Genomic DNA, 24,699 nt, shown 5'->3' with positions numbered 1-24,699 from the left:
TTACATTGTGCATCTGGCCACCCCTCACCTCTAACATCAATGGCCACTATCTCCCTAATAGCTTTGCCACCTTCAACCACGAACCATTCCAATGCACCTTATACTCTAACAATAAATTAATTCATTAAAACAGAGAGATTATCTTATGGCCATCCACCACCCTTGCCTCAACAGCTTCACTAGTTTCTCATTATCATGAATCTCATGATCATGGTCTCCTCGGTGACTTGTCCAGCCTGCCTTTCTAGTCACTTCTCAGTATTCTTTCCATGCACTCAATACCCAGTTAATTTTTCCCCATCTCTCTTTTATTTTTTCAGCATTATTGAGATACAATTGACAAATCTATCATCTCACATACTGACCATTATTATTATTATTATTATTGGTGACAGCATTGAAGTTCTACTAATATGATGACTATTGTTGACAACGCTGCGCTGTGTAACACAAGTTAAATGTAACTGCTGCTCTCTCTCACATACACGTTTTGCATGTCCATGTCTTTGCTTATGATCCGTGCTCCTGAAATGCCAATCCTACATCTTGCACATTCAAATCCTAGCAAAATTTCAACACCACCAACTCCATGAAGTCTTCCTTGACTGAGGAAGAAAGCTTGCCTTCCTCGAAATTCCATGGCCTCTATCATCATTCCCTTATTTTGGTACTGCTTGACCCTGGTGTTATAATTATCTGCATGGGCATCTAATCTCACCAACTCAACCATAAGCTATTTTTTTTTAAAGATTTTATTTATTTATTTGACAGAGACAGAGACAGCAAGAGCAGGAACACAAGCAGGGGGAGTGGGAGAGGGAGAAGCAGGCTTCCCGCTGAGCAGGGAGCCCGATGTGGGGCTCGATCCCAGGACTCTGGGATCATGACCTGAGCTGAAGGCAGCCACTTAACGACTGAGCCACTCAGGCGCCCCATAAGCTATTTTTAAGGTGAATCTGTAACTTACTGTATTTGTTTCTCCTCGGTATTCAGCAAAATTCCTGTATTCAGAACAATGTATATATACAAGTAGTTTAATTAATCAATGTTATAACTGGAAGAACATTAAGCATTATCCACACCAACCATAAATTTTCTTAGTGAGGACACTGAGACTCAGCGATGTAAGCTTTATTGCATTCCCACTACATATAAAGAACACAATTATTTCATTAACAAATAATAGATGCAGTTTTATTAAAAATTCTGAGTTTGAAATGTATATTATTATGTATATCTAGTTTCATATCAGGAAATAGTTTGATGTCATATTTTGTGTGTTAATAGGAGCTGAGGCAAACCCAATTAAATCCTTACTCATTGCATATATTAAAGTATAAAAAATGTAGTTAACAAAACATTAATTTCTGCAAAGTGTAAACAAGTACTTATTTGCATTATCTTTTATCTCAATTACATGAGAGTGTTGCTTGTGAATGATTCTTTTTTCTCCCTATAGGTATTTGGCGTGTTTATCTAAATTGCATTATTTTTTCCCCCTTCAATTCTCTATTCTTTAAACTACTTCTCTGATTGCAAAGTCCAATTATGCAGTGTTCAAAGTGTGAAAATAGTTTTAAAATGATTAATTTTAGCTTTTTTTGTTTATGTTATATGTATGATATTACATATAATATTATTGTGAAAACATTCATTTCCATTAAACAAGAGCTTTTTATTGGCAATTAGGGATTAAAGAGAAAAGGGAAGAAAAAGTACTAAAGAGTTTTTGACCTAATACTTAAAGATATGCATGTTGGGGACAAGTATAAAAATACATATAGTTTCCACCCTATGGGTTCAACACCATTTGAGTTTTGTATCAATCCTTTGAACTTACTTCCTTTAGATAGCAAGACAGAAATATTTATTTTAAAATGGCATAACAATTTATAAAATTATTTCAGAATTTGGTTTGCTGGAATTCTGGTGGACCCCTGAGTTTTGTGTATTTTCCCTGTGAGGATGGAGAAAGGAACAAGAAAGCCATTCCTATGTCAGAGACAGCTCACAGTCCAGAAAGGGAAGTTTCCTAATGCAGCACAGTGTATGTGTTATAAGGGTGGACATGGACAAAGGGCCGTGGGAGTGGGATGGAAAGGGCTGACTCTGGGAAGGAAGGACCCTTTACAGAAGGGATAAATCTAAGAATGAAAGCTGATTATAAAGCTTATGTATGAATTTAAATGAATGAAAGCTTATTACAAAGAGGAAAAGGGCACACCCAGATCCCTAGGAGTCGGGCTGCATGTGCCAGCATGCATGCAGAGGATATGGTGGTGTTTTATTTATTTGTTTTTTTAAGATTTATTTATTTATTTGAGAGATGGAGAGAATGAGAGAGAGAGAGAGATAAAAGGAGAGAGAGAGGGAGAGGAGGGGAAGAGGGAAAGCATTTCAAGCAGACTCCCCACGAAGAAGAGAGCCCTACATGGAGCTCAATCTCATGACCCCAAGATTATGACCTGAGCCGAAATCAAGAAGCGGCCACTGAACCAACTGAGCCACCCAGGTGCCCTTATGGTGGCGTTCTGAGTACAGATGTGGTGATGCATGGTTTTCAGTGAGGGGTAAATCTACTGCTTCCCAGCCCAGTGATACTTGAACCCTCCCTTCCAGCAATGTTTCCAGGCCCCCATGTGTGGGCTTCAAATGATGCAAAGTGGCCCATCACAGATGGTCCCTGAACCAAAAAGTACCCAAATTCATCATCCATGTGTTGGCTGTGCTATTTTGAGCAAGCTTCCATAACTCCTCTGCATGTGGGGCCCTTGTTCATAAAGTGGGCATATTGCTGCTTATCTCCCAGGATTGGGAGATAAGGTCCAAACATAATACCATATAAAGCTCTGGGCACATCCGGAGTCTAATTAAAAATCATCTTAAACCCCTTCTATTCTTACCCTATTTAAATATCTGATTTCCTCAGTAGCTTACCTCAATAAGGTATTTTCTAAGATTGTCTAATTTTTTTAATTTTCATAAAGTTATTTAAAAAAAACAATGGTAGATCTGATTCTCCACTCTAACATATATTTCAGAACAGCTTTTGTTATGGCACATGGGCTCCATTCTGGGTTACAAATCAGAAGGCTTGGGTTCTCTCATACCTCTGACATCTAAGGCTAACTTAAACTTTCTAGGACAGTTTTCTAGTTTATAAGCAGAGAAGTAACAGAGGAGGCAAATCTCCAAAGAGCACATCCTTAAAGTGACTTTTTTGTGGGGGGTTGTTTCCTATCATTCTTTTAGTTAAGTAGCACAGAAAAGTACACAATAGTGCCTTTCCTTAAGGTCATGTTTTGAGGTGACAGGCGTCAGATAAAGTGAAAAGTAGTGAAGGTTGAAAGGTGGAGAAGAGGAGGCACACAAGGAATAAGGCCGGGTGGGGGTGCTGTTTTTAGAATGGTACTTCTCCAGCAACCTAGTCATAGGTTCACCTCATCCCAGGAGGAGCATCCATGGTAGCAGAACCTGCCTAGATTCTGCTGGTACTGAACCACGTGATTGCAAAAGACAATCTCAAATTTGTGACTTTCATCCATTATAAGTTTGATAAATGAAGGACGAGGAAGTTGTTTGGTATTTATCTGGTTTTAGCCTAGAGACATCAGAAGCTTTACCCTATAACTGGCTCATCAAAAGGGCCAACAACTTACCAGTGATTGTCAGGCTGTCAAATCTGAGTCCAGTGCTTCCTGAATTCATATCCTCACAATGTACTACAGTTCTACCTTGTTATATATACGATAAAGTTGGGCTGAGCTAGAAGAAACTCTAGAAGTGCTCTGAACTTCAAGTTCCTCATCTGAAAGATGTTCTAGGGTTGTTACAAAGAAGAAGTGTGGAAATGTAGGACGTGCAACACACAGGTGATTGGCAAGTCATAGCTCTCTCCAGTGTGTTTATAGTCTAACTCTTGTAAGGATAGCACTGCCCTAAATTGTTTTAAATTCTTGTCCTAAGAAGATCTTATCTTCCTATAAGTAAGACCACATCTTAATTATATATATATATATATATATATATATATATATATATATATATATAGATACATAATTTTATAGGACTATAGACTTTATTTTTTAAAAAAATTAGAAGGACATTGTAAAGACTTCTACAAATTCCCGTGGTACCAATAATATACTATAGAAGTTTTTACAATGTCCTATTTTTTTAAAAAAAAATAAAGTCTATAGTCCTATAAAAACACATTGAAAGAGAAAAAGTCAAAAGAATATAGGCAAACTCAGTGTTAACTTCCAACATTTTCATCCACTTTAATGTAACAAAAACTATGGAAAAGGAAGTTGGAAAGCTAGACTATTTTAATGTTCTAATGATATTCCGTCATATCCTTCAAAGTCAGGCGAATACCCCTCAAAAATTGCTATCTTATAGCCTTAAATAATGATAGGAAAAGTGAGGGCTCTTCACAGAAAGCAGAAAACAAAAACAATATTAGAAATTTAAATATGCAGGATTCCTTAAATATCTGAGTTATGTGACATAGATAAGTCTGTAGGTGGACATAAAAAAATATCTTTATTTTAATCAGCATCTAGATCTAGTTGAAGACATAGATGCCCTAGTTAGTTCTTAAATGGTAAAATGAATAATACATACATACATATAAAACCAACTATTAGCAAAATAGTACATGAGTAATGACCTCCTGTCTCAGCTAAATAATGAGTATAAATGCTTTCAAATATTTAAACTTAGTAGCGGTTTTTATAATTTTATTTTCAGAATGTCTTTTAAGAAATTAATTACATGCCTTAAAGAGAGAAGGAAAACATCCAGGCATCTAAACATATTTTGTCTTTTGGATATTTGTATTCAGGAGTGTTGCATGTTCTATAATGCCACATTTATCTTACTAAGTGTATTCATACATAACTCTTGGTCTATAGAGTAGCCACAGCGAGTTAACATCTCTCCAGAGAATTCCACAGTTCTGGTGGAACCACCATCATAAGACAGGTGACAGGTTTGTTGTAGTGAGCACTTCATATTTTCATTACATTAAACACCTACACAGGGGCTTCTCAAGAGCATGCTATTACTCTGTATGTGTTACAACTCCTTGAGTCAGATAGTCTTTAATCTTAATAATAAAAAAGGAAGATTGAATTCAAACCTCTGAGTCTACTTCCAAGATTACAGTCATCTCTGTAAGTTCTTTTCTAAACATGCAGAAAAATATCCTCCTTGGCTGACCACAAAGTAGAGTAATGGGCTACGTATGAGCTAATATAATTGTTTCCATAATTATCCTGCATATTATAGATTTGATAAGGTCTACATATCTGTCATATGATATTTAAAATAAATCCTAGTTACTAGTGAACTATTCCTGTAATTAGTTTTGTTTTACCAAAATTATTTCATTCTATTGTGGCATGGCATTTTCACTTAAAGTCTACATGAGAGAGTTTTGGAGATGAAACATTTTGATTAGAAATACACATGCTTACATCCTAGATAGAGAACTTTAGTCCCAGAGAGAGTAAGCCACTTGTACTCCAAATCACACAGTTGTGGAAAGGGGATCAGAAAGGCAATCTAACACACACACACACACACACACACACACACACTAACCAGCATTTAGAGATATGTTAGTAAGTGCTATTATTTTATTTAATCTTCACAACCTCATTTTTATTTTAAATCATTGTGTTTTTGAATCAATTTTGATAGAATTAAGAAATAGTAAATTTGGTATCATTTGATATAAGAAATGTTCCTAAAAAGTACACAGTTATGGTACTCATTTGGTGCCCTAAGGGAAATGACAATGTGTCATTTTCAACTTGGCCTTTTTTTTCACCTCTAATCCTTGGATATTTCCATGATGAATGGAACTCTAACTAAAAAACTAACTAAAGTAAATATCTCATGTTTTTGTTCTCTAATAAAAGCTTATTTGTAGATAATGAAATTTGATTTTCATACAGTGTTCATGGGTTATGGAATAGTCATCTTTTTATTTATTATTTTTTAAGATTATATTTTTAGAGCAATTTTAGGTTCCAATTAAATTGAGGGGACAGTGCAAAGATTTTCCATTCACTCCTCCCTCCACATGTATATCCTCCTCGTCAACATCCCCATCACATGGTACATTTGTTACAATTGATGAATCTGCACTGATGCAGGATAATCACCTAGGGTCCACCTTAGGGTGCACTCTTGGTGTTGTACAGTCTGTGGTTTTCAAAAAAATGTATAATGACATGTATCCATCATTATAGTGTCATGCAGAGTAGTTTCACTGCCCTAAAAACCCTCTGTGCTCCATCTATTCAACCTTCCCAGTACCTGACAGCCACTGATTGTTGTTGTTTTTTTTCTTTTTATTAATATATACTGTATTATTCATTTCAGGGGTACAGGTCTGTGATTCATCAGTCTTACACAATTCACAGCGCTCACCATAGCACATATCCTCCCCAATGTCTATCACCCAGCCACCCCATCCCTCCCACCCCATCCCCCACTCCAGCAACCCTCAGTTTGTTTCCTGAGATTAAGAGTCTGTTCTGGTTTGTCTCCCTCTCTGGTTTCATCTTGTTTCATTTTTCCCTCCCGTCCTCAATGATCCTCTGCCTTGTTTCTCAAATTCCACAGTGATCCGAAGGGGCACGTGCACCCCAATGTTTATTACCACTGATTGTTTTACTGTGGTTATGATTTTGCCTTTTCCAGAATGTCAGAGTTGGAATCACGCAGTATGTAGCATTTTCAGACTGGCTTCTTTCACTTGGAGATAGGAATTTAAATTTCTTCCATGTCTTTTCATGGCTAGATAGCTTATTTATTTTTAGTACTGTATAATGTTTCATTGTCTGGATGGACCACAGTTTATTTATCTATTTACCTACTAAAAGGCATCTTGGTTGCTCCCAAGTTTTGGTAATTATGAATAAAGCTGCTGTAAACATCCATATACAGATGTTTGTGTAAACCTAATTTTGTAATTCATGAAACTTGTTTTCATGAGTTTTCAACTCATCTAGCACAGTCTCTGGATCATATGGTGTGTTTAGTTTTGTAAGAAACCACCAAACTGTCTTCCAAAGTGGCTGCACCATTTTGCATCCCCAGCAGCAGTGAATGGAGAGTCCCTGTGGCTCCACATCCTCACCAGCATCTGGGGTGGTCAGTGCTCTGGATTCTGGTCACCCAGAAAAGGATATAGTGGCATCTCACTGTTCTTCAGTATCGCCTTTAAACCCCAATTTACTACATCATACATATATAAATTGCAAACTGTACACAAAGCGTCCTGTAATAGTAGAGTTTGCTAGCTTATCTGGGACTCCACCAGTCAGAAACCATTAAGGACTTGACCTTTCTTAGGTAAGATGGCATTTCTGTATGCTGAGGGCCCTTAGAAGTACTCAGAGACTTTCAAAGCAGTAGGCCAGGTTAAAAGGGAATTAGCATTTTCAGTGAGAAGGGCAGTATTTCAAAAGCACTCTGGGGAGTAGGATAAGGATCAAGATTCTACAGTGGATTTAATTTCAAGGTAATCACAGTAATATTCCAGGCACTGAGTTCACAAAAATTTACAAGCCGAGCTATATTATAACTGACAGCAGGACATGGAGAATTATCCTCTGTGATAAGAAATGCTGTATCATGCCATTGATTTTACTCTGAAAACACTGGTAGGAGCTATTGCCTTTCTTGACAGTTCAGGCAGCCCAGGAATAAGCCTGTCACCAGGGTGCCCACTGCATCTCCAAAGCCTCTTTGCTGACATTCTATCAATCTCATCTTGACAGCAATCAATGGAATTAAATGCTGCTCTGTTTACTCAGCGTCCTATGACGCATTGAGCTTTTAACATCTATATGTGGGAAAGCCCTTTTAGAGGAAATGAGCGGGAACAATGCATTGCAAGAATTGTAATAGTGATACTCAGTTGTGACCACTAAGTTAACGCAGGAATTAGATCAATAGTGCCCCAGGTCACCAGACCTTTCCTGAGAAAGTGTCATCGACTTGGTTTCCACACAGTAGAACGTATCAGGCACATACCGCTCACCAGTCATTTCACATACGTTATTTTCAACTTTACAAGTACTTTAATGCTGGTGGAATCAGCCCCTCTCTATAGATGTGGGGCTTAAACAACTTACCCCAAGTCAGGCAATTAGTAACCTAGGTACATGGGGCTTCAAAGGAGCTGGAATAGTTGTCGAGATGCTGAGTCGTCAATTCAGGTTAAAACAAACAACAACAAAAGCATATATTCTCATTTTAGAAATTGAAAGCAGTATGTTGTTATTTAACTTTTATTTACAGACAGTAGTCATGTGTAGTATTTCTGACACTTCCCCATCAATCATAAAAATAGTTTTCTCATCCTAAATTCTCTATAGAGTAGAAATTGTCTTAAAATATAAGGTTATCACAGGGAAGGCAAATATAGAAAGCATATTCTTTCAAATAGGGAAATTGTCTAAAGTATAATTTTTGTGTAAATGGACACTCCAAATCCCTTTTGTGTGAGTCAGGAGAAATAAAGTCCTCTCCAACGTAAGTATATCTTAGATTATAAGTGGCTAACATTTCTGCACAGTTTAAATAAAGCAAATATTACTACAGACTGGTTACTCTGTAGAATTTGCCTCTGGACCAAGTGTCAGGCATGAAACACTCAAACTAAAATCTCTATGAACAGTAATGGCCCCAGAGTGCCACCAATGGATCACTATCTTGTGTTCTTTCTAAGGCAATATGTTATTCTATAGGTAATCGTATTTAATTCTCCCAAACAGCCTTTGCTATCAATATTTTATATCTTTTGCCCTGACACAGGCAGAATCAGTGATCTTCTGCAACAAAGGACACCCAGACATTATCCACTAGTCAGGAAGTATTTTTGGAGCACCTAGTAGGTCTAGGCCACCTTCACCCAAAAGAAAATAGAGGAGAGTGAAGAAGGCAAATGATTCTTGCCCTGAGTAGTGAGTTATCTGTCTATATATTTGACCTCATCTAGGCTGATCCTGAAGATCAATGTACACTTTCTATGCCTCTGGCATTCTGTTCTCTTTTATGAGAATGAGACTCCCTGCCCTGCATCCCCGCCATCCCCCCCCCCAAAAAAAAAACCTCCAACAAGATTGTTCTGCTGGTCCCAATAGGTTAGTCCTGTGCTGGGCAATTTTATGTTTCAACTTGACTGGTCCACAGGATGCCCAGATATCTGGTTGAACATTATTTCTAGGCATCTGTAAGGGTGTTACCAATAGACTGAGAAGAAAGTCCCAGCAGACTGAGAAAAGAAAATTGCCCTCCTCAGTGAGGGTGGGCATCATCCAATCTATTGAGTGCTTGAATTGAACAAAAGGCAGAGAAAGGGAGAGTTCTTTCTCTGCCTGACTGCTTGAGATGGATGTTGACTGCTTGAGATGAGTGTTGGTCTTCTCCTGACCTTGGGCTGGGACCATTGGTGTACCTATATCTCCAGTTTGCACAGGGCAGAGAGTGGCACTTCTCATCTTCCATAATCACGTGAGCCAATCCCTCCTAGTAAATTTCTTTACACACACACACACACACACACTCTGTTGGTTATGTTTTTCTGGGGAACCCTAACTGATACAGGTCCCTTATTCTTCAGTTGTTATCAGCTGATCCCACCCACACTTCAATGGGGAACCCACCAGGTATTATGGGAAGCTGTGAAGCAGAGTAACTGAAAGTAAGGGTTTGGAAACTATTTGGAGCTCATTTCAAAGCCAAATGACCCCTTATTAACTGTATCAACTTCATGTCACTTAACTTTTCTAAAACTCAGTATCTTTACCTATAAAATGTATTTCATACAGTGTGTGGCAAATACCTCTAGTTGTCTACATGATAACATCTGTTATCTCTTGCTTTCTAAATTACCCAATCCTCAGTTTTCTTTGAAGTGCAAATGTGCTAAAAACTACATTCCCTGGTATTTCTTTCAGCTGGGAGTAGTCAGATGAGAAAATCTTTGTCAAAGACATGTCAGTGGAGGTTGGTTGAGGCTTCTCCAAAAAGCCCTCTACAAGGGTAAGACTGTATCCTGTCCTGTCCGATTGCCCCTTCTTCCCCCGAGGGAGGACATGGCTATGATGACATCCATTTTGTGCAGGACTGGCTGAGGGCCACACTCTTAGGGGAGCAGAGAAAATGCTGGAAAGAACCTGGATCCAACGTGAAGCCAATTTATCACCCCAGGAATGTCTATCTCCACATTCTTCATCACTTGAAAAACAAAAACTAAAGCTTTAGTTTTGTAAGCCACTATTTTCTGGTTTTCATTACTCAGAACCAAACACAGTTACTAATTGATACATGAAGATGTTGTGAAATTTTAATGGGGAAATTCAGGTGAAGTGTCTGTCATAACACTTGTTTCTTATTTTTAAAGGTAATCATGCCCTTTCAGAAAGCCAATCTCAAAAGGCTACATAGGGTATGATTTCATTTATAGAACATTCTTGAAATGTCACAATTACAGAGATGGAAATGGATTATAGGTTGCTGAGGGTTACAGCCAGTGTGGGGTGGTGCAGGTGCACAGGGGACTCGGGCAGGAGGCCTTTGTGGTTGAGTGTGGTGGTGGTGAAATGAATGTGGAAAGACTGAGAAGAAACACACACACACACACACACACACACGAGTGCATGTAAAAACTGGTGAGATCAGTAGATGATGCTACAACCAGCTGGCTCGTTCTGATATCGTATGAAGGGCCTGTGAGTCATTATCATTGTGTGATCTAGGTAATGGGTACACAGGATCTTCCTGTACTTTTTTCAACTTCCTGTTGAATTTATAATTGCTTCAGAATAAGAGTTACACAGTGTCCTATCTGACTACACTTGATATGTATACTAGACTTACGATGGGTTCCTCAAAGTGAGCACGGTTGGTGTTCTGGGCCGTCCTGTACACTGCAGCACCCGGCTCAGCTCATGCCAGCCTCGGAGGTTTGACCCCCTGGGTTCCAGCACCGCTTCTCCCCCGGTCTGTGACAACCCCAAAATGTCTCCAGGCCCTGCCACACATCCCCTGAGTGGCAAAATCACCCTTGTTTGGGGACTGCTGATTTGGAGGACAGTCACGAATAACGGAAAATGATTCTTCCTTTTATAAAAGATATTGATATAGAATTCTTCCACATGGTTAAGTCCTCCAGTGGAACTAAAATCTGCTTTGTTGCACAAATGTTCAATTAAGTGCTGATTTCTGAACTATCTCTTGTGAAAAGGGATATAAATGCATTTTAAATTACCAGGTTTTCACATATTATTGAGTTGTTTTGCTAAAGCTGAGTGACAAAATGCTTCTCCTCTCCCCATTTTCACAAGATGAAAGGGGGAAAATAGCAGGAGACCATCAAGTGTCTCAAGAGCAGTGGGTGTTGGAGCTCAGGGGACAGAGGAGTGCTATGTGCCTGTTTCTATGACACTTTCTCTGGCCTTCAAAGCTTGTTGAACAAACGTTCCCTAAGGGACTCTCTTCCTTACAGTATCTATTCCAGTCCCATAAAATTCCTCAGAGAGTGATGGCTCAGTAAACTGTACAAGATGTAAAATTTGTATTTCAAAATAAAATTTGTATGAATTGATTGGTTCAATTTTTTCTAGGGCAGAGTAGTTGCACTTGAAAAAAAAAAAGATCCATGTGGTTTGGAAATTTGAGAAGCTGAAATAGTTGACGTAAAATTATTTAGACTATTTCTTCCCCCCCAAAATGAAAGTTGATGGAGAGAAAATACCTGGATAGAACCATTTCTGAAAATAGTTTTCTATTTAAATGTAAGAATATGACTAAATAAAGTTTTAATACTATTTATGCACTATAAATGTGTATTTCATTTGCATTTATCTATAAAATTATGATAAATAATATAAGCCTTAGATAATTTTGTGTCAGGGAAAAGTATGACAATTAATGTATAGTCATTCTGACATGTCTTCATATTCCCCAAATATTATCTTTCCTGATAAAACTTTTGAACAATGCTCACTTTAATAAAAGCTATAAACTAGATACTTTCAATAGAATGTACTGACTTCTTTAAAAACCAGACTTATCAATTTCATTAAAATATTAAATAATGTAGGGATGCCTGGGTGGCTCAGTCAGTTAAACGTCTGTCTTCGGCTCGGGTCACGATCCCAGGGTCCATGGATCGAATCCTACATCAGGCTCCTTGCTCAGTGGGGAGCTTGCCTCTCCCTCTGCCTGCCGCTCCCCCTGCTCGTGCTCTCTCTCTCACTTGTACTCTCTCTCTCTGATAAATAAATAAAATCTTTTAAAAAAATTAAATAATGTAACTACAGTGATACATATATTTTGATTCAGATTTTCTCATCTGAATCAGACTACCAAAATCTAAAATTATGTTACTAAAATGCAAAGTGTCACTAGCTCATATTTCCATGCACGTTTTTTTTTTTTTTCCATAGTTTCTGGCACTAATTATAAGAATGCAAAATAAGCAGTTTTCAAGTTTTACGTGACTTCACTTGAAAGACCATCCCACTAATTGTACCAAATTAATTCAAGAAAGAGTAGTTCACTCTCAAAGTGAAATTGCATTTTCATATTGAAGGGGGGAGGGAATACTAAATGAAGAATCCAGCAAGGATTCTCATAAGATACAATCACAGAGTTGGTTTAGAGGAAAAAAAGGATTAGGCGATCCAGACTTACATTTTACATGTGGGGACTTTTAGGCTCAGATAATTTAACTGTATTTTCCAAGACCTCGTGATATAATAGCACAACCAGGGCAAGAACAAACATCTTTCTGACTCTTTGTTCACGAGTTGTCAAAAGCACAGAGCTCGAGTTGGGGAAAATATACCAACTCCTCAGAAGAGTTCATGAACCCATTTATATTTATAAATACATCTTGGAGAATATTGTTGTTGATGTCTCATCCACACAAAACTGAAATTAATCCTGCACAGTGCATCTGTGAGTTTCTTTACCTTCCAAGCAACGCTTGCCTTGAATTCCCCATCCCTGTCGTCTGTCACTGTCTGAGTCCATGGGCAGTAACTTGGTTGTAGGCAATGGGAGAGCAGGGTACACTGTCTGTGAATGACCAGTGCTTCCCTAGTCATAGAAATGGTGTTTACAAGCGCATGCACGATATATATTTGCACACCTAATAATGATGTGCCTTATCTCTTTCTTTGTTGTTGTTCTTTTTGTTAGGACTTTATCAATAAGAATAAGAAGAATGGGGCACAATCGTGCATTTTGAATGTTCCATTCCAAAATGAACATTTTTATAATCCATCTCACTAAATGTCAATTTTGTTGATCTGGGTTGGAAGAAACAGCTCTTGGTTATGTTGATTTTCTCTACTGTTTTCTCTCCTCTATTTTATTTATCTTAGCTCTACTCTGTATTAATCAGTTCCTTCTCTTAGCTTTGGATTTAGCTGGTTCTTTTTTCCTAGTTCCTTACGACGTAAAGTTAGGTTGTTAATTCGAGATCCTTTTAAAGCGATTGTTCGCGGCTATGAATCTCCCTCTCAGCTCCACTTTTGCAGTTTCCCATAAGCTTTTGTGTGTCGGGCTCTTATTTTCAGTTGTCTCAAGTTGGTTTCTACTTTCCTTTCTGATTTCTTTTTGACTCAGTGGTTCTTTGAAAGCTGATGTTAAATTTCACATATTAAATTTCACAAAAACTCATGTTTTTGTTCTGCTATTGATTTCGAGTTTCATTTCATTGTGATTGGAAAAGATTCTTTGCATGGTTTCAAACATTTAAAATTCTTTAAGAATTCTGTTTTGTGGCCTACCATATGGTTTATCCTGGAGAAGCTTCCATGTACACGTCAGAAAAAAAGTGTAGTTTGCTGTTGTTGGGTGAAGTATAAAACAGATGTTTTCAAACTAAATTTTCAAAAGAAAACAGAGCTATAGAGGATGAGCATCCCTGAAGATGGGGCTGTGTAGGGGTAGGGGAAGCAGGGTAGCTACAATCAGCCTGTAACTTGTCTAAAGGCAGAGTTATATAATTAAATATTCCAGGGGAAGTCTAATTCCTGTTTTGAATTTAATATTTACTATATGGCAGCAATATACAAGAATGATGGATAGATGATAGATGATACATAGATGATAGATAGATGGCAGATAATAGATGATAGAGAGATAGATGATTAGATAGATGATAGAGATAGATAATAGATAGATAGGTGATAGATAGATAGGTGATAGATGATAGATAGATGATAGATAGATAGATAGGTGATAGATGATAGATAGATGATAGATAGATAGATAGATAGATAGACAGATAGATAGATAGGTGATAGATGATAGATAGATGATAGATAGATAGATAGATAGATAGATAGAGAAAGACAGATAAATCTCATTTATCCAGCCCTGGAAGGAAGGTTTTACAGATGATACAACAGGCTTGGGGAGTCATCCCCTTACCTTTAACTACATAACTAATTAAAGAATGATCTCATAGTGAATCTTAACACCTTTCTATTATATACACTTTGCTGCTGCTGCTTTTTTTTTTTTTTACGTGTGATTTCTTCAATTCACCTAACTTAAGGAACCCCAAATAACTTTTCGGGTTCTTCTCCTCTCTGATGGCCTGTATTTACAATAACTACTCTCTCTTTGTTGACTGTATTCAGGCCTCAGCAGAGGACCAGCACTACCAGTGAAGAATGCTCACTCAGTGCTTCCCCCAAGTCTGAGTTCTCTGCAAATGTTTTTCTCTCGGTGGATGTGGTCTTTGACCCTGTTGTAGGCAGAATTCCCTGCGTACACACCCTGGGTAATCTCCTCAGGTCAGTGTGGTCAAGGTCTGTGGGTGTCATGGGGCAATCTCTCCCCTGATCAAGTCACATTATATGGGATAGTTGCTCCCTTCATTACCCTACAATACATGTGACTCCACTGTAGTCACCTGGAGAAGCATTCTCCTGCCGTGAAGAACTTGCTGCCATTGTATGAGATGGTCCCTGGCTTGGCCTGAAATTGTCCTCATGTAGCTGAGAGGACCCTCAGACAACAGCCAACAAGAATGTGCTGGTAGAAGGACATCATCACCCCTCTCTGTGGCCAGTCATGATCTCGATCCAGCTAACAAGAATGAGAACTCATGGCAGGTGTCCTGTGTGTAAAAATTAGCATAGATCTGAATCCCAAAACCCTTTCTTACAGTGTGTTGGAGATGCTGGAAAAGTTACTGAGTCTCTCTACTTCTTACTGTTCCTACATGCCAAAGGGAATTCTTGGAATTCAAACCTGTAGGATTCCTATGAGGATTAACTGAAGTTATGGGTACGTGAACTCTGGCATGTAGGAAACATCCAGTGAGTGTTACATGTGATTATGGTTGTTACCATGCACCAGCCTCTGGCCGGGAGAACCTGAGACTGCAGGGACATGCACACAGACAACGGCAGCTTTGCTTCTCACATGTGGAAGCATCAATATGACTTCTCAATGAGGTGAGTTCATCAGTTTGTGTGTATGATGTGCACCTGTATTTATTTAATCCAATTTCTTTTCTTTTTTTTTTTTTAATCCAATTTCTTTACAACACACTTGAAAGGGCAGCTTCTGGCCTTCACCTAAACACAAAAGGGAGGTTTTGGAATTCCACCACTCAGGAGTCTGCCAATGGAACCGGAAGAATGTGCATGGAGACAGAAGACAAGGCTGCCTGTGTGCTGTGGGACACTGAGAAAAGTCTCTGCTTGGACCACTGGGGGTTACCTTATTTCCCCTATGGGATAGTTGTCAACATGAGGAACGGTTTTGGCTCATAGTAGAAACTCAATAAATGGTGTTTATAATTTTCATAACGCCTAGTATGGATAATAGCTGTAATGTGGAAGTGTGAACTGTCACTACCATCTAGTGGCAGTGGTCAGAAATGTAGTCACTGAGGAATGCAAAAAAAAAAAAAAAAAAAAAAGTTTACCCTTAGAGCATGTTCTCTTCCCAGGTTACGGGTTACTTGGGAGACAAGCCCTGATGCCCCAAGGTGCCCCCGTATCTCGCGGATCAACTGCCCTCTTCAGCAGCTGGAATGTTACTAGCTGTCTGCCATCCACAGGGGGTTGGAAACAGACACCCGGACATTGTCTGTCTTCTGTATTTCAGAGGAGAAATCCAGGTTGAGAAAACGAAATCTGACTTGGCAGGACTCAGGGTTTATTGAGAGCCTCCCTGTGCAGCATTAGGGAACAATGAGTTGAATTCTTTCTTTCTTATATGGCTTATGTTCCTATCACAGCTCTGTGATATTTTATTGCTCAGGGTGCTTGTTTTATACAGCGTAAGGTATCAGGCAATGATACCACATTGCACCCACTGCGTTCCAGAAACTGACCGCGCATAATATATTAGCTAATTGCAATGTAGGAAAAAATACTTAAAATGATTTCCTCAGGAATTTAAGACAATGGTTCGTAAATGTGTGGACAACTCCTACATATCAATCTTTAAAAAAAAAACACTAATATTTACATGTTTGTTTTAGATGACTCTGCTGTTACAATGATATAATGATGGGCGTTGCATTTGCTTTCATGACACTATGGAGCATCTTTTTTTCACACACATTCAGACACTTTACGTTTGCACAAATCATGTATCACCTCACACATTATCAAGAATCAAAACATTTTTAACTATTCGTGCTAGCTGGAAATTGTAGGGCAAGAAATCAGGGACACTTAACCAGTTGAAGATGTCTCATCCATTAGCACTTGGCACAAACTTGGTTGGATAGCATAGAATCAATAAACACTTTTTAATTAATTCAACATCCTTCTCTCCCATATTTCATCATTGATGTTCCTTTTATTTTTCCTGAATATAGAATAATGAGTATTTCTTCCATTAAAGCTGTTTATTTACCAAGGGTAATGGTGTATTCTGATATTTATCATATCCTTGTTAGAGAAAAGTTCACGAGACACTGTGCTAAGCACTTTTTATGCTTAGGATGCAAAACTGGTGGCCATATGGCTCCATCCTACCTGCACAGTTTAAAAAGCAGAGTGTTTCAAGTTTCTGAACCAACACTTGGAAATGAGGTTTACACATGAAAATCTAGATTTACAACTTCCCTTGAAATATTAGGAGATGGGTTGAGTAGAGCCTATGCACCATTCCCACATGGTAACCGCCAACTGGAGCCCAATGTAACAGCCCACCTGGCATAGCACACGCGCTCGCATTGCCTCTGGTCTCCATCACCAGCGAAGGTACACAGCTCTATCCTAGGCAGTCAGCCTGGCCTCATCCCCTCTAGCAACGCAGCAGAGGCTGCAACAATCCATCACGCCTGCACCCAGTTCATCAGCAGTCCTGCTGGCTCTCTGTCCACGCTCTCCACAGGCACCACCACCTCTCCACCAGCACTGGGAATGGGTGGTCTCTCACCCTGAATGCTACAATGACTTCCATTCCTGCCTCACCCACAAATGGTTCTGCACACAGTAGCCACAGAAATTTCCTTAAGGTTCCAAACTAATCAAAGTACGCTCCTCCCAGAAATGCTGCAGTAGCTTCTCCTGGCAATTAGGATAAAATCCAAACACATGTAGCCTGAAAGGCAGCTGTCCATTCCGCCATCACTGAGAGACTTCTCAGACAATCCTACCCCAACCTGTCGCCCTCCACCTATAGATAACAATGTGTCTCTCCCTCCAACGTGCCCACCTCCTCTGGTTTAGGGCTTTGGCACTTGCTGATGTCTGCACCTGCAGCGATCCCCACCAGGCCACCCCCTATTCATTAAATCTTCTGCTCTTTCTCCCAGAAGACCTCGGTGACTAGCACAGATAAAACAGCACTGCTCCTTCCCTTCAGCCTTTGCTTTATCCCTGGTTTTATCTTGTTGACAAAACGTGTATGTTATCTGTTTGCAGGTTTATGTCTTCACCCGCTGGGTTAGAAGTTTGGTGGACAGCGGATATTTGTGTGTGTCCAAACCTCTATTTCCAGTGCTGAAAGCAGTGCAGAGGTTACAGCAAGAGGGCCACACATAAGCACTCTACGAATGGCACTGTGAAGATTCGCACCTTACACTTGAGTGAAAGTATGGCTCTGAGGTCATGTAACTTGCTCACAGATTGAATTCAAACAGCTCTACCTTACCCCAAATCCTCAAAACTGCTCCTTTCACTGTCCCTCACCATTGGGTGATCTTTTCACACACTTATGAACCAAATAAAGTATGGGATTGTGAATGTCCGCAATGGCCAAACTGTGGAAGGAGCCAAGATGCCCTTCAACAGATGAATGGATAAAGAAGATGTGGTCCATATATACAATGGAATATTACTCAGCCATCAGAAAGGATGAATACCCACCACTTGCGTCATCATGGATGGAACTGGACAGGATTACGCTAAGTGAAATAAGTGAAGCAGAGAAAGACAATTATCATATGGTCTCACTCATATGTGGAACATAAGGAATAGTGCGGAGGACCACAGGGGAAGGGAGGGAGAACTGAATGGGAAGAAATCAGAGAGGGAGACAAACCATGAGAGACTCTGGACTCCGGGAAACAAACAGGGTTACAGAGGGGAGTGGGGTGGAGGGATGGTGTAACCAGGTGATGGATATTAAGGAGGGTATGAGTTGTGATGAACACTGGGTGTAATACACAACTAATGAATCGTTGAACACTACATCAAAAACTAATGATGTACTATATGTTGGCTAATTGAACATAATAATAAAAATTTTAAAAATAAAGAAAAAAAGATATATAACATTCTGAAAATAAGAGTCTCTGGCCCTCTCTTTATTACAAAAGAAAAGGGAAAGAAAATACCTATAGAACATGATGGAAAACTCAAGTTGTGTCAAGCTACCTTGAGAATCCAATGGACAATTTTTCCTAATCAAACCGTTAGAAAATGATCTCCTCTAAATCAGCCACAATCACATCACGCTCAGATGGTAACTCTTCTGTTCTATATACCTTGTTCCTAGACTGAGAAACCATCTCTAAATCTTTCTTATATACATATATGAAACAAAATAGTGCTGTACTGTAGTGATCCCTGTTGCGTATAGCACAGTGCTTTCTTCTAAGTGGACTTTTCCCTGGTTTGGGTTGTTTGTAAACTTGTTTACTGCAGACAGAGGTCTCCCACTTGGAAATTAAACTGAATTGCAGGCAGCACAATGATGGCTTAGTCTTGAGAAAAATGCCTTCCCCCAATGTTTCAGGGTTATTAAACTCTGAATTTTAACCAACATCTCCTGATTTAACTCACATACAAAGCAACTCTCTCATTGGACAACACAGCAGAGGGAGCTAATTAAATTAGGTACTAGCAGTTTTTGTTATAAATACCTGGAGATTTTGCCTCACATTGGTGCTATACACTGAATCTCCTTAAAAACAAAAGGTCTTATTTTTAGACACAGCTTAACATCATTTTTTAAAGTTGAAATTTGTTCCTAATCATCTACTTCTGTATTTGTGCATGCATATTATTTATTTTACTTTGCCCCACATCCTTTTAAGAAAATCAACCAGACTTTTTTTTATTCCCTATAGAAATTCCTTTAGAGTTATATTATTATGAAGCATTTCAATCCTAAGGGTTCTGATTGACCTTAACATCCATACTTAGCCCTTATTGATCAACTAGTATTTGTCAGGTATTGTCCTAAGTTCTTTAGTATTATTTATTTTTCTTTTTTCTTCAGCTTTATTGAGATATAATTGGCACACAAAATCTGCACATAATTAATGCATACAATTTAATGAGTTTGGTCATAGGCATACTCTCATGTTACTATCACCACAATCAAGGTAATAAGCATTTCCATCACTTCCAAAAGTATCTTTGTGCCCACCCCCCCCTTCTTTGCAGGAAAAACACTTAACACGAGATCTATCCTCTTAATAAATTTTTAAGTGCCCAATATTTCATTGTTAACTACAGGAACTATGGTGTACAGCAAATCTCTGAAACATACTCATCTTGTATATCCATAATTTTATACCCATTGAACAAGAATTGTCCATGTTGTCCTCCCCCCAGCCCATGATAATCATCATCAAATTGTCTACTTCCATACCTTTGAATATTTTAGATGCCTCATTTAGGAGGAATCATGCATTATTCACAATAGCCAAAATATGGAAACAAACCAAAGGTGCATGGGCAGATGAATGACTCATTTACTAAAGATGACACAGTCTATCCATACAACAAAATACTATTCAGCCTTAAAAGAGAAGGAAATCCTTCCATTTGCAGCAACATGGATGAACCTGGAAGACATTATGTTAAGTATGTCAGTCACTTTAGTTCTTTAGCATTATTTTTTCCCTCACAACTCTGAAGGTAAGTATTCCATTCTGATTTCATTCCACAAATACTTTTGAGCATCTGCTACGTCCCAAACAAAGTTCTAGGATTGGCTATAAAATAGTGAATGAAAAAGACACAGCCCCTGCCCTTACTTGTCTTCTAGTGCAGTGTCAGAAGCAACAAACAAATCAATGACTGTTTGCATGTCCCATGGTGGCAGTAACGTGGAGAAACACCAATCTGGGGTAATGGGTATAGAAGAAAGGAAGGTGTTTGCTCCCAGACAAGGCTGAACATAGATCTACAGCACATGGCGAGTAAGCCTGCACATATCTGAGAGGAGATCATTTCAGACAAAGAAGGCAAAGGACTGAGACAGAGAGTGTGCTTGACGTGTTTGAGAAACTACGAGGACACTGATGAGCTGGGGCAGTGTGGAGTGGGAGCAGCAGAGCATGAGATCAAGGAGTGATGGGGGAGGTTTACACAGAGCCTTGAAGAACATCATTAGGACTTTTGATTTTTTACTGAGACAGATGACAAGTCACTGGAAGGTTTTGAGTGGAGGAGTGATGTACAGTAACTTTAAAAAAGAATCACTCCAGGGGTGCCTGGGTGGCTCAGTCAGTTAAGCATCTGCTTTCGGCTCAGGTCATGATCTCAGGGTCCTGGGATCCAGCCCCGCATCGGGCTCTCTGCTCAGCGGGGAGTCTGCTTCTCCCTCTGCCTGCCTCTCTCTCTCTCTGACAAATAAATAAAAATCTTTAAAAAAATAAAAATAAAAAGAATCACTCCAGTTTCTGTGTTGATAATACACTGAACAAGGGCAAAAACAAAAGTAAGAAAATCAGTTAGGAGAGAATTGCAATAATTCAGGTTGCTGAGACCTCTATTGTGATTAATAGTAGAGGTGGTGGAAGGTTGGATACTGCCTATGATGAGTAGAGTATATATAGAGAATATATATATATATACACACACATATATATATGGGTAGAGATAGATGTTGAGTATGAGAGATAGAGTAGAGTTAGAAATAACTATAAAGTGTTTTAGCTTAAGGAGCTGAAAGACAAATTACCAAGAAGATGTTAGGAACAGGTTTTGGAGAGAAGATATAGGTCTGTTTTGGATGTTATGTTTGAAATGCCTACTGAACATGTAAATGGAGATGTCAAGTAGACAATTAGATGTATGCATGTGGAGTTCAGAGGAGAAATCTGACTAAGGAAATTTTTGGAAGAGGTCAACCTATAGACTATAGGATTTCAAGCTACAAGATAGAGTGAATATCAATGGGCAAAAGAGCAGACCTTGAGATGTCCAATATCCAAGGGTGAGAGACACTAAGTGGCATCAGTAAAGGCACTGAGGAGGCAAGAGTAACCAGGAGGAGAACCATCAAATGGTGTCCAAGTCGGCAGTGAAGGCAGTGTTCAGAGAGGAAGACGTGATCAGCTGTGTCAAGTGTTATGGACAGGTCAAGGTGTACAACTGAGTATGGACCAGCAAATCTGATTACCTGGCCATAGACTATGGACCTGCCTAGAGTTAGTTCGGTGTGGAGCCCAACCCAGGGTTCTCTCTCATTACCTGAGTTGAAGCCAAGTGTCAGAGCTTAATCCACTATGCCACCCAGGCGCCCCATGTGCTTTTTTTTTATTTTAATGAGGAAGCTGGTCTTAAGGATTTTCAAGTGCCCTTTGTCTTTAGTATTCTATATCTATCAAGTAAAATTATATATTTTTCCTGGTATTTAATAATCCTTTTACAAAGAAAAACCCATGAAACATAAATAGCTATTTTTATCAGAAAAAAATATATCCTCATGAATTTATAAATCAAAATGGATTAGCCTCACATTTAACAACATAATATTTAAATCATTCTGGCTGAACAGACTACATAGCTGCATTCCTTACTTAAAAAAAAAAAAAACTTATTCAAAAATGGAGAGGTTTTTTTTTTTAAAGATTTTATTTATTCATTTGAGAGAGAGAGAGACAGAGAGAGCACAGTCTGGGGGAGAGGCAGAGGGAGAGGGAGAAGCAGACTCCCCGCTGAGCTGGGAGCCCTACTCAGGGCTCTATCCCAGGACCTAGAGATCAGATGCTATCCCAGACCCGAAGGCAGATGCTTAATCATCTGAGCCACCCAGGCACTCCTGGAGAGTTATTTTTTATTGAAAGATTTATTTATTTGTTTGAGAGAGAGAGAGAGTGCATGTGTGCTCATGAGTGGGAGTAGGGGCAGAGGAAGAGATTCTTCAAGCAGACTCCCTGCTGAGTGTGGAGCCCTACACAGGACTCAATGTCATGACCCATGAGATCATGACCTGAGCTGAAACCAGGAATCAGACACTTAACCTACTGAGCCACTTAAATGCCCCAACAATGGAGAGTTATATATAGTGATAGAAAGCATATATATATATATATATATATATATATATATATATATGCTTAACTTAAGCTCACTATGTTGTATTTTTATCATTTGGTGCATGCTTTAGCAGTATATTTACTAAAATTGGAACAATCAAGAGAAGACTAGCATGGCTCCTAAACAGGATAACATGCACATCCAGGAAATGTCCCATATTTTTTTAATGAACAAAACAAGAAGCTTGACAAGAAACTACCAATCATCAAAACAAAACAAACAAATAACAAAAACTCCTAGAGTTGAAATGTACAATAATTGAACTAAAGAATTTAATAGTTTCGAAGTAGACAACCAGATAGAAGAAACAATCAGAAATTTGAAGGATAAGATATTGGAAATTACCCAATCAGAGGAAAAAAAAGAAAAAAAAAAAAAGAGTGAAGAAAGCCTATGGAAATTATGGGGCACAGTAAAAAGAAAAAAAATTCACATGGAAATTCCAGGGGAAAATAAAGAGAATGGGCCAGAAAGTATATTTAGAGCAATAATGGCCAAAAGTTTCCTGAACCTGAGGAGACAAATGGACATCTAGATCCATGAGGCTCAATGGACCCCAAATAGGTTGAACCTGAATAAGGCTACCCCAAGACACATTATTAAGTACACTGTCAAAGTCAGCAAGAGAAAGGAGGGGAGTTACATATAAGGGAACTCCCATGAGAACAAACTGAGCCCAAAGTTAGCAGAGGAAGGAAATAATAAAAAATATTTAAAGAGCAGAGGTAAATTAGAGAACAGGAAAACAATAGAAAAGATTACCCAAACTAGGAGTTGGTTCTTTGAAAAGATAAACTAAATTGACACTTAGCTAGGCTAACAAAGGAAAAAAAAAAAAAAAGAAAAGAAAAAGGACCCAAATGAACAAAATTACAAATGAAAGAGGAGAAATTACAACTGATACTACATAAATATGAAGGATCATAAGAGGTTAGTATGAACAATTATACAGTAACAAGCTGGACAACCCAGAAGAAATGGAAAAATACATAGAATCCTACAACTTGCAAGACTGAATCAGGAGAAATTGAAAATCTTAATAGACTGATATTAATAAGGAGACTGAATCAATAATCTAAAATCTCCCAACAAAGAAAAGACCAGGACCATATCACTTCACTGGTGAATTTTACCAAACATTTAAAGAAGAATTAACATCAATCTGTTTGAAACTCTTCCAAAAAACTAAAGAGGAGATGGACAAAACCAGAAAAGCACACTCCTAGAAAAGAAAACTAGACATCTTATACATTTGGATCAAAAATTTTGCTTGTTAAAAGCTGGTGGCATCACAATCCTGGACTTCAAGCTCTATTACAAAGCTGTCATCATCAAGACAGTACGGTACTGGCACAAAAACAGACACATAGATCAAAGGAACAGAATAGAGAGCCCAGAAATGGACCCTCAACTCTATGATCAACTAATCTTTGACAAAGCAAGGAAGAATATCCAATGGAAAAAAGACAGTCTCTTCAACAAATGGTGTTGGGAAAATTGGACAGACACATGCAGAAGAATGAAACTGGACCATTTCCTTACACCATACACAAAAATAGACTCAAAATGGTTGAAAGACCTAAATGTGAGACAGGAATCCATCAAAACCCTAGAGGAGAACACAGGCAGCAACATCTTTGACCTCAGCCACAGCAACTTCTTCCTAGAAACATCACCAAAGGCAAGGGAAGCAAGGGCAAAAATGAACTATTGGGACTTCATCAAGATAAAAATCTTTTGCACAGCAAAGGAAACAGTGGACAAAACCAAAAGACAACTGACAGAATGGGAGAAGATATTTGCAAATGATATATCAGATAAAGGGCTAGTATCCAAAAATCTATGAAGAACTTATCAAACTCAACACCCAAATAACAAATAATCCAATCAAGAAATGGGAAGAAGACAT

General features: G+C 38.6%; 1 protein-coding gene and 1 non-coding gene across 3 annotated transcripts in view; one reads left to right on the top strand and one right to left on the bottom strand.

The window, feature by feature from the left end:
• The window catches only part of CSMD1 (CUB and Sushi multiple domains 1), a 2,059,737-nt gene that overhangs the window by 531,379 nt on the left and 1,503,659 nt on the right, over nt 1-24,699 (bottom strand). The gene's annotated exons all lie outside the window — the stretch shown is intronic.
• Nucleotides 22,852-22,953, top strand: LOC118536530 (U6 spliceosomal RNA). Its single transcript, XR_004917725.1, has one exon. It is a non-coding gene; the product is annotated as a U6 spliceosomal RNA (small nuclear RNA).

Source organism: Halichoerus grypus, chromosome 3, assembly GCF_964656455.1.
Source record: "Halichoerus grypus chromosome 3, mHalGry1.hap1.1, whole genome shotgun sequence".
Classification (NCBI taxonomy): domain Eukaryota; kingdom Metazoa; phylum Chordata; class Mammalia; order Carnivora; family Phocidae; genus Halichoerus; species Halichoerus grypus.
This window is presented reverse-complemented; position numbering and strand designations above follow the sequence as displayed.